This window comes from Megascapheus bottae, chromosome 30 (genome assembly GCF_031878675.1).
Source record: "Megascapheus bottae isolate mThoBot1 chromosome 30, mThoBot2.hap1, whole genome shotgun sequence".
Taxonomy (NCBI): Eukaryota; Metazoa; Chordata; class Mammalia; order Rodentia; family Geomyidae; genus Megascapheus; species Megascapheus bottae.
The window spans coordinates 9,119,319-9,130,363 of record NC_143538.1 but is presented as its reverse complement, the minus strand read 5'-3'; the positions used below and the strand labels follow the sequence as shown (position 1 = coordinate 9,130,363).

Here is an 11,045-nt window from a genome sequence, read left to right as displayed (position 1 = left end):
TCTAGACAAGAGAAAGAGACATTTTCCATATTAATAAAAGTTATATCAGCTTTAGGACTAGGCTGAAAGGGCCAGATCTCTAAAGTTTAATGGCCCACCCCAGCTGTTCAAGATAAGCATCTTCTCAGTAGTTCAAAAGAAGGAGAGAAGAGATAGTCTTAATATCTTGCCGTTCCAAATTCCACACCCAGACCAGTTATCTTCATTTCTCTAGGTTCCTTATTTTATATAATATGCCTTCAGTTTTTCTTTCTTTATTTTTGAATGCTTCCATTATCTTTAAGTAGTTATACAGAGGAGTTGCCATTCAATAAAGCAATGTATAGATCCAGTGTTACCTCTGCCACCATTCTCTCCCCATCCATTCCCTTCCCTCATTTTTCTTATTATTTTTTAGGCTATGTATTGAATTTTCCTTGCCATTTAACAAAGCAGTTTATGTGCACAATGCATCATGATCTGTGTCACCCCTTTACAATTTTCTCCACCACCCCCATTCAACCCATCCCTTCCCTTATTTTCCTTAATTTTGTGGTGTATGCTTCAGTACGTGATTCTGTAATTTTATGACCACATACAATGCTTATTACAGCTATATTTTCTAGAATTATTATTTTACACATGCATTCTTATTCCCAGAGGACTTGAGCTAATACGGTTGTTATTTGATCACAAAGACAAAGCGGAAACAATTGCTTTCATAACATAATATTTAATTACATGCACAGGTGTTTAGGTTTCCAAGAGGAAGCTTTAAGTAGAAAGTATGATGAATTCTCATGCCATCCCAGAATGCCAGATGAAGAGGCTTTGCCCAATTCTAAGGAGACTAGAACATACAGATGTTTGGATCATGGTGACAGAAAAGAAAACAAGAAAGCATGTTCCTGTTCTGTACCAGCTGATTTTTCTTTGCATTGTCAAAATGGCTTCTCTATCGTGTCCATTTCATTGATGGATACCAGCCAGGACATTTCTTGGTGTGGATACACAGACCTAAACCCATAATGGACTACATACTCTCGGTTCCACTTTGTCAAAAGAAACTTTATTATCGGAACATCTCCTAGAGTTGTTTTATGGTTCTGGTTGTTGTTGTTTTTTCTTCAGGAGTGTTTACTTGGATCTCAGAATTTACCAAATTCAACCGACAGTGAGGATGTCCAACTAACAGTATTCTTCAAGGGAAGAAATCATTCCATAAGTAAGAGCAACATTCAACTAGAAATCAAGCTATAAGCACTGTCCTCGGTAATCCAGGGGGAATCACTGCATGTGATTGACAGCATCTGGCCTCAATGAACAGTAACTGAAAACTAAGAAAGTAACACTGGCTTTTGCTCTCACAGAGTTGAGGGAAAATGAATGAATGAATGAATGACTAAATAAATAGCAAAGTTAAGTTTAGAGGGTTAAATCTCCTTGCGTCCACTTGGACATAATTAGATGATGATTTCCTAACTCTATCTTTGGAATTTTCACTTGTTCACTCCAGAAGAACTTAAGTTGTTTTGGAAACTCAAGTTGCTATTATTCAGAGTTAAGATAAAACCTACTTCACTCGTGTACGCATACAGTCCTAGGAGAACATGTACTCTTCTACATGTGACAGTCATATGTAAATTTTTCTAGACTCAAGCACTACTTTCTTATTTAATTCAGGAGTTCTGTACTTCCTGATTATAATGAAAGAGGAGCCAAAGGCAAGCATGAGATCTCTCTTCACAGTTCTAGGTAGAAGATTCTTAAGATAATCACTGTTGTTTATTCCTTCATTGTACAATAAGAATCATCACAGCTGCAGAAAAGTGAAAGGACTTCAAGTCACACTGTAGATATAAAATGAGTTTTGTGAGTAGAATTCTATTCAATGATGCCTGATGATAACAATAACCTAAATGCCTAGTGGTTCGGGAGGGTTTTCTCCTAGAGTTTTTGCAAAATCTCATCTCATGGTGGTCAGAATACCTAGAATATAGACGATACTGCTAGGTTTTGCTGCTGGTTATTCTAATTTTTCAGGTATATTTTCCTGTCATCTATCTTTACCTTTTTTGGAGTGCTGTGTGTTTCATTCAGGATTTCACACTTGATAATCAAAAGCTTACCACTTGAGTCATATCTTCAGCCTTTAATATAAAGAAATACAAACAAATATTGCTGACAGTTTTTCTTTTTAGCTTTACCTTTTTATTTCCCACCAGCCCAACAAGACTTGGCAACTTTTTTCTCAGGATTCTGAACAAAATCCTATCTACCCAGGCAGATGAAATTACAGTAGGGAATCACCACATTCACCTTACTTGTTGTGTTCAAGTCTAACTTGTTGCTCAGGCCAGCCTTCTCCAACCATTTTCCTCTCAAATCTCTGCCAATTCAATGTATAGGCGTGCTTGCACCTGCACACCATCAGTACCAGTGTGGCTCTGATGCTAGGAGGCTGCAAAGAAAAAGGAAAAGTTTAGGTATATTTATTTTCAGTATTTCAAACAAGAGGACAAAGTATGATTTAAACTCCACTGTTCTGTCACACAAGGAATGCTAAGTTGGAATGCTGGCTGGCAAGGAAGAGACCACCCTCTTTCCTTAGACAGACTGTTAATGTCATTGAGGAGCTTTACTGGAGGAAGATGTAGTGTGTGTGTGTGTGTGTGTGTGTGTGTGTGTGTGTGTGTGTGTGTGTGTGTGTGTGTATTTTGTTTTGTTTTTCCCCCTAGAGGGAAAAGGTACAGCCTTTGAAATTGGTCGAGGGTCACTCCTGCTTTGTCTCTTCTTTGGAAAAAAGGACAAAGATGACCCAGCTGGACACAATTAAATCTGTCCAAAGGTCCAGAGGGCCAAGAAGAAGAAAGAGAAACAGATTTCTTTTTTTAAGCACACAAACTTGAACCCTTTCTACAAGTCTTAACACAAACCAGCCAGGGCAAAGCATGGGCTCAGCATATGGTATTCTGTGTGGGACACATGCCTTACTTTCTTCCCAACCTGATTACATGCTATGGAATTAACCAAGTAGATACTGCTACATCTGAGCAAGACAAGATCTGTATTCTGCTGCTGACTTGGGTACCTGTGAGATCAGAGAATAGAGGAGTCCATAAAGAAATCACAGGCCAGAGGAAATGGCAGTCTCATCATTGTGTCTAAAGAAACCTCTTTGTTGATCTGCACAACAGATGGAGATGTATTTGGGATTAGCATATTCTGAGCAGAGACCTTTTTCTTTGAATCTTCCTTTTCCTTTCTTTACTTTTTTTTCTTTGTTGCTGCTGGAGTTGAACTTGGAGCTTCTCATTCACGTGACATATCTTGACCACTGTTTATAACAGAGGAAGGCCCAATTTGTTTCTTATGTATTTCATTGCCTGCATGTGCTCAGCCACTTCTATCTTTTGTATGTGAGAGGCCATTTCACATTGAAGGCTTAATATTATCTGAGAATTACACTTTTAAAAACCTCACTTAAATGTTTTACTTTCTGGAAAATAAACATAGCTTTGCCACCCACTAAAATACAAATCTTCTTTTAATTAGCTCTAAAAAGCATACTTTATTGGAATTTAAAACCAAATTAGGTATGAAATGAGATCCCATAATCCTATTAGAATGATCGGAGCTCTTCTAAAATTCTGAGTCATCCCAGAATGAAACTGAATCTAGCCAGATGTATTCTGATTGCGTGGCAGGTCAGGTGCAGTATTTTGGGCTGACAGAAATCTGAATATATATAGTATTCTTTGTGAGCCTCTTTTATACACACAAGGGCCTATTGTGAAAAGTCTCATAGTAATAACTATACCTTCTAAATCACACACACACACACACACACACACACACACACACACACACACACACAGAGGCTTTCTTGCCTGGACTGGCTTAGAACCATGATCCTCAGAACTCCTCTACCTAAGTAGCTAGGATTAGACGAGTGAGCCACCAGCAACCATCATTCAAAATGCTTGGCACGCATAACTAAATGTTTTCATCACTTCTGCTGTCCAAACTGTCTTTCTTTGTGGCACCACCTGAAGCCCTCCCACCAAAGAAAGTGCAAAATGGAAGGGATGAGAGAGCCCCGAGGCCAGAGTGACACTCCTGTCACCATTATGAATTAGCAAAAAAGTCTCTGGAAGCTACTTCTGTCATTTAACCCTAAGCATGCCACCAGTGCGCCAAGCACAGGGAAGAAAACTCCACCCTCTGTTTTCCATGATCCTCATCATCTGCTTCTATTGTGTTAGACATCAGTTCCCAGATCCCAGACCGTGATGTGATACAACTTTCATGTTTTTCTTGCCAGTCTGAATATTGCTTCAGTCATAATCTCAGCAGTTGGAGGAATAATTGTCCCTGACAAGTGGGTGAATCACTGACAGAGAGTTGATAAGCCTTACATACAGATGACAGAAAGTCAGGACATATCGGATTACTGCTGTGAATACAATAAAAGACAGACTAACACTTTGGCAGCTCAAAGACAAGCCATTTCATAACTCTCCGGTGAGGTATCATCTTCCATTTACTGCCACTGATAACCAGGTTGTGGCTGTCTCTCTGGAGTGAGTTACAATTCACTTAACACACGTCGCTGACCAGACGTGGAGGAGGAGGAGGCAGAGATGATAATGGAGCTTTTGGGGCTTCCCCCCACCCGCTTTGGCATTTATTTTTAAAGTTTATTTTCTGCTAACCCTTCTAGTCATGTGATAAAGTTCTAAGTTGAAAGCATTAACCCTTTGGCTGAGTGTGAACACACACTCTTCAATCTCTAAATCCTTATTTGCTTTGAAGTTACTTTATCGGCTACCCAACAAGAAGTGACAATCTATTTTCTCCACTCATAAGACACTTGAATCTAAAAGCCATGATACTCTAAACAGTCAGGCTATTTTTACATTCAGTGTCTCTCAGAAGATAGGATGGTTATTTTTCTTTAGTTTGTTGGAACTACCTGAAAAGACATATCAAGAATAACGCTGTGTTTTGATAGAGCAGACTGAATGCAAAATGCCCCTACGGAACTGGAATACAGATGGTGTTGTAGGAATTGTAAGAGATTTCATTTCTAAATATATGGACAATAAATTTAATGTATTAGAACGTTGGGTAGAAAGCAATAGCGAAGAAGAAAAGCAATCCAGAAAAGCCTGAAGCTGGAATTGTTCTGTTCCTTCACAAAAAGTGGATTTGATGGAGTCACAACTGACAATAAAAAAAGGAAGAGCAGGTATAAGAGGCAGTCTAACAAACTTTTCTGCCCCCACTTGCCTTGAATACGACCCTCTAGATCTCAACCTCCTGAGTAGCTAGGACTCCACGTGTGAGCCTCAGTACCTGGCTGAAGTTACTTTTCTGCAACATGGTCCTTTGTAAATAATATTACCTGTTGAGTAGCTGCAATTTTGAGCATACAGTGCGTTATCAGATCCAGATCTGGTATTTGCTGTCTTTGTGCTGATAGGAAATATCTGTTTCTTCGAAGCCACACTGATTCATTAGATAAAGCCACATAGCTCTGCATGAGTCAAACCGGCCTTATAGTAAGTGGAAGAAATCAGAGCTATGTTAACTTTGCTAGGAGAAATCACATAGCCCCCTGTTTCAAATAATTGAAGGAGAAGCCCTATCGACAAGTGGCCCAAGGAAGAGGGGAAATGAAGCGCGCTGTGGATGTTTTTGTTCTACCCTGTAAGACATGCACTAGTTTTCCCTTTGAAAAGTGTAGGCCTGTCAACCTAGCTACTCAGGAGGCTGAGATCTGAGGATCAAGGTTCAAAGTCAGCTTGGGCAGGAAAGACTGTGACATGCTACCAGAAACCTGGAAGTGGTGCTGTGGCTCAACCTGGCAGAGGACTAACCTTGAGCTGAGGAGCTCAGAGACAGTGCCCAGGCCCTGAGGTCAAGCTCCAGGACCAACAAAAAAAATAAAAATAAAAATGTGTGTGTGGACTCTTTGTCCGGGAGCTTCGTGCATGTTTCAGAAACTGAAATCCTCCAGGGCTACTGAGTGAACTTTTCTCAGAAGACACTTTACCAGGCAAGATAAATTATCCAGCCATTGACAGCGCCCATAGACATGTGGCCAGAGGTTTTCCATTCTGAAACCACACCACATCCTCTGTCAACTTGCTTACGAGGTTCCTAGAAGCCGGATCGATGTGAAGTAGCCATGACATTGTCAAAGGAGGATTTTAGCCAACCAACATCGTGTGAGTTTTGGTTCAGGCCACAGCATTTTGGGAAGGATGGGGTATGGGAGGCACTATCGGTGATTTATTTGTCTCATTCACGTTAGTGTTGTGCTGAGGATTTCATTGAGACAAATCTCTTGAACGAGTCTTCTGGCATGAGCTTTCCTGTCCTGAACACATCTGCCTTATCACCATCTTGCTGGTACACAGGTGTTGATCTATAGCAGCGCCTGACAACTCTACAACAAATGGGACAGAGTCACCTCCAGGAGACCCAGAAAACTGTAGAAGAATGAAAACTAGTATGATGGGAGTCATACCTGCTCCAAACACTGGACGTGCCAGCTATCCAACTGCCCTAAGAGACATTATCACACACGCTTGAAGGGAAAAGCCCCTGTGATTCCACGTTTGCTTGTAAGAATGTGACAGGTGCAAGTTTGAATGCACATGCAAGTTTGGCTGACTCTTCATCTCAGCTAATCTCACTAAACAAACCAAGATCCTCAGGTCTCAGCCTAGTGAGTAGCTAGGATGGCAGGCGTGAGGCATCGCTGGGCCTGGCTACAAATGTAATTTTAAACCATGAAGAAAGCAATTGTGCAATGACACATTAGGAACTTGGTAAGTTCATTTCCCAGATGGGGTTTTTTTTTTCAGCTGATCTATACCAAGCCCATTGCAGATTTAACGACAGTTAGGTTTACCTGATGAGGATGTTATAATACTTTTTGATGAAGAGGTGTGTGGTTGTTTTAGGATGACTGAGATAGAGGCGGTATGCAGGACTCATTGTTGAGTTCTAAAACTATTGAGCTAGAATTTTACCGAATAAAGTGCATGTCTCATCATAGAAATAGCTAGCCATTCTGTCTGCCTTATATTCTTCTGTGTAATCCTTTGAAAACTGAAGATTGACTTTGTTTGTAACATGCAAAGCCTAGCGTGAATAACACTGCCACATCAGGAGTGTTTGTAGAAATGCTCACGTAGGGATGTTACAAGGAGCATTAATTAATCAAAGATAAAAGGATTGGGGTGGAAATAGTTAATAGGGTTATCATGGTGTCCTTAATTGTGAAAGTGTCTGAACTCTGAAAACCATTTTCTTAATTATTTTAGGTTAACACTTATGCCCATAGTAGAGGGAGAAAGAAAGGGACGAGTGTAATCTGAAACCCCCGCTATGGTGTCTGCCCCAAATTGAGATAACATTAAAGATTTTTAGTGCTGATACATTATAAATTATTTCTATTACTGCGTTCCCATGGGCATTGCTTTGTCAGCGTACTTTGCCTATTACCTCATTTAATGGTATTAACACACTTTGGGGTATAAAATTACAGTTTTATCATGGAAACCTTAAACACTTACATCCAAAGTACTGAATCAAGTTATTATCTTTACTGACCAGACCCATTTTTATTGTCTTTTTATCACTCATAAAATCTGAGATTCAATTTGATGTAACTATTAAGTGAAGCTTGGATTCCACCAGCTTTAACCCAGCTGTAATATTAATATATTAATATAGAAGATGACTTCATTTTATGAAAGGTGAGGTAGCTTCAGAAACCTCTTTTAATGTCTTGCCACTGCTAAGAAATTTAACCTGACCTGCTCTTACTTCCACCAACATCGAGGGAAAAAAAAGTAAGGTCACGTGCTAAGAGGATGTTGAGCATTAACTCTAACCTGCGATGAAATGGCTACAATACATTAATCAGCCACAAAGTAGCTCTGCTTAGCCAAGTGTTCAGAGGTAATGTTCAATTCTAAACCAAACCCACTTAGAACCCATGATGTTAATGAAATATGCCCCTTGGGAAAGAAATTTGTAGCACATACATGTGAAGTCATTCATTCAATGGTTTCTATAACTTTGAAAAGGGTCCTAGCCACTAGACCACATGCAAAATTTAGATAGATAGATGACAGATAGACAAATAGATAGATAGATAGATAGATAGATAGATAGATAGATAGATAGATAGGATTGATTATATTTGTATATGTACATATATGTCATTAATGCATGTAGATACATAGGAATTTTAAAACAATTTATAAAAAAAAAAGAAAACCTGGAGTTGGGATCTTGTTCTCAAACTTTCATTTACAAAACAGAAAACTACAGCTAAAGCTATGACTTCTGCAAAAAAAAATGATCATGTATAAAATAGAAAACTACAGATAAGGCCATGAATTAAGCACAAAGTTTTCCTGCAGGGCTCACTTCTCTCCCCACCACCAAAAAAAAAAATCTGGTTTTATCTCTGTGCCTACAGAATGTTGTTGTTGGACTGATTTGATTGCCCAAAGCAGAGCTTATCTTGTTAGGTTAAATAGCATCTTGCTATTAGTCAATACACCTCTTACACTCATCTTTCAATATACTCTCATCAATGGCAGGGAATCATAGACGGTATTATTCCTACTTGATTTAAAAAAAAGCAGCTCTCTAGTGCAGGGAATTAGCATCATGTGGACACGCTGTAATTTTGTAGCTTTCAAGAGGCAGGGCGGAGGAAGAATTTTGGTTGTCAAATGCCTAGCATGCTGACCTTTCATCCCAACACCTGTAAAGAAGAATAGCACCTGCCATAGCTGCTGAGGGGCTTCAATATCAATGTGTCTGACGCACAGAGGACGTCTGGAAAGCAACCCTGCCCTCACTTTCCCTCTTCCCATCTCACCAAACCAGCAGGAGCGACAAACCTTCAGAGGGAGCTGCTTTCATCCCTCCATCCCCGACATCAGAAATGATGTAGCCATTTAAGGAGAGGTGGGTGAATGCATCTGAGGGTAATCCACACTCCACAGATACCCAGGAAATGTGGGCAACACCCCACAAAGGAAGCCACAGGCTTGGTGTTACCTAGAGACCTGCCACCAGTGGAGAAAGACTCATGTGGTATGTACTGCCTCCATGAAGAATCTTGAAGGAAGTTGGCTCCAAGCAAAGAACAATTGGTGCCAGCCAAGGACTGAGGGAAAAAAAGATAATGCCTTGGGATTCTGTAAACCGTATTTATGGTGTTTTGTGTATTATCTTTAAACCCTTGTACAAAGGGGTTTGGGCTCCATGTGCCAATTGCTGGGCCGTGTGTCTATGTAGGCAACACCGAGCCTGCCACATCGAGCCACTACGCACATGGGGGTTAAAGTTGGTGAACGGTTAAGAGGATCTGGTGAATTGCCTTGGCAAACTTAGAGGGGCTTCGGGGATCCTGAAATCCTAGTCCCACCTTCACAGGCATGAAAATCGGAACAAAGCAGGAATGTGTCCAAAGTTCCTCAGAGATTGGATGAGGGGGATGGACTCCTTACTCAGGATTCCATTGAGCACTCATCAGAACTACAAAGTCATGGTGCCTGGATTCAGAGTCTCCTCAGTGTCTGCACTCATGGCGATTTCTGGCAATAAAGCATGGATTCATGCTTTTCTTAGGGCTGTGCTGAGTCACTAGGAACCAAGGCATTCTTTCCACTTGGCTTCTTGGAAGATGCAGGTTTGAATGGTGGATTTCTCTTCCTTTGGGTGCTATCCTCTGCACAATACAAAGTGCTTGATGAATAATGGGGCCAGAGTTGGGGGAGTTCTTCCAGTGTGAAGCCATACACTCTCCCCTAGCCTGAGTCTGGAGTTGCTCTAGTTATTATCATTTCCTTCAAGTTGCTTCAGGACTCTTTGTTGAAAGAAATGGCAAGCTCTCGGTGTGTTTCTCACGTCTCTTCAATCTTCTTCCTATCTGGTCATCATCACCCCATGAAACAAGTTCATACTTGGCACTTCTCGTCTTACCAATGTGTAGGGATTGGCATTGTTCTATTTTCTGGTTGAACCATATGATCGTATACATACCCCACTTTCTAGAGAACCTCTGATCAAGGGTACTACAACCTCATAGTGTTTACCCACGTGGATAGACTCACACATGCCACCAGTCTTTTCTGGGTCTTTAGTTCTCATACTTTGGAAGGATCAAGAGTCTTATTGGATGTCTGTGACATCATCTGTCTTCAGGCACAACCTGAGGCTGACAGTATGATGAGTCACTTGGCTCTAACTGACTCTGAATGCAAACAACCCACAGTGAAGCACTGTAAGCAATCACCACTAACAATCTGGGAATGAAATCCACTCCTCGAAACAACTACCAACCTGGAGTACTGTGGACTCCATGGCAAAGGGAAAGCACTTTAGCCAGACACATGACTGGTAAACTTTCTACCTCTTTGTCTCACATCGCATCAAACTTTATGGAGCTACAAAGCCATCTTGAGCTCAGCATCTTCTCAGAAGGAGGAAGGACAGCAACTAGAGGACACAGGTCTGTGTTTATTCAGGAATTCATATTCCGCAGACAGTGTTCTTCCTTTTTGCTTCCTAATTTCACAAAGTAACAATAGTAATAGTAATAGTGGTAAAGGAGCTGTCGTTCTAGATAGGGAAAACTTGAAATGTGGGGAATAAAAGACTCACTCGCAGATCTAGGACTACAGTTCCTACTTCCAATATCCTAGCCCTCGTTGTTTCATGCGAAGAGACCTCAGTATACTTCTCTTTGGTTTGTGCTCAGTCAGCCCTGGGAAAGCAGCAAGGATAGACAATCCAACAGAACTCAGTATGTCCACAAGATTCTTAGACTCTTGCATTCTCTCTGCCATATCACTCTCATCTGATTCACAGGAATCCTAACTGGTTTGGGAAAGGGACCTTGAGGGACCCGCCAGGAGTAGATTTAATAGAGGAGACAGTGCTGCTTACACAAGCTATTAGATTAACAATATTAACCAACAGTCTGTACAATAGCCCTGGAGATAGGATGAGCGCATTAACGTTCACCA

General features: G+C 40.7%; 1 long non-coding RNA gene across 1 annotated transcript in view; it reads right to left on the bottom strand.

Moving 5' to 3' along the window:
- Nucleotides 1–760: 760 nt before the first annotated feature.
- The window catches only part of LOC150044400 (uncharacterized), an 88,009-nt gene continuing 77,724 nt past the window's right edge, over nucleotides 761–11,045 (bottom strand). The window contains exons 4-6 of the long non-coding RNA XR_016533153.1: nucleotides 2,299–2,440; nucleotides 2,050–2,129; nucleotides 761–829 (exon numbers count right to left, since the gene is read on the bottom strand). This is a non-coding gene — a long non-coding RNA (uncharacterized LOC150044400). The remainder of the gene's footprint in view (nucleotides 830–2,049; nucleotides 2,130–2,298; nucleotides 2,441–11,045) is intronic.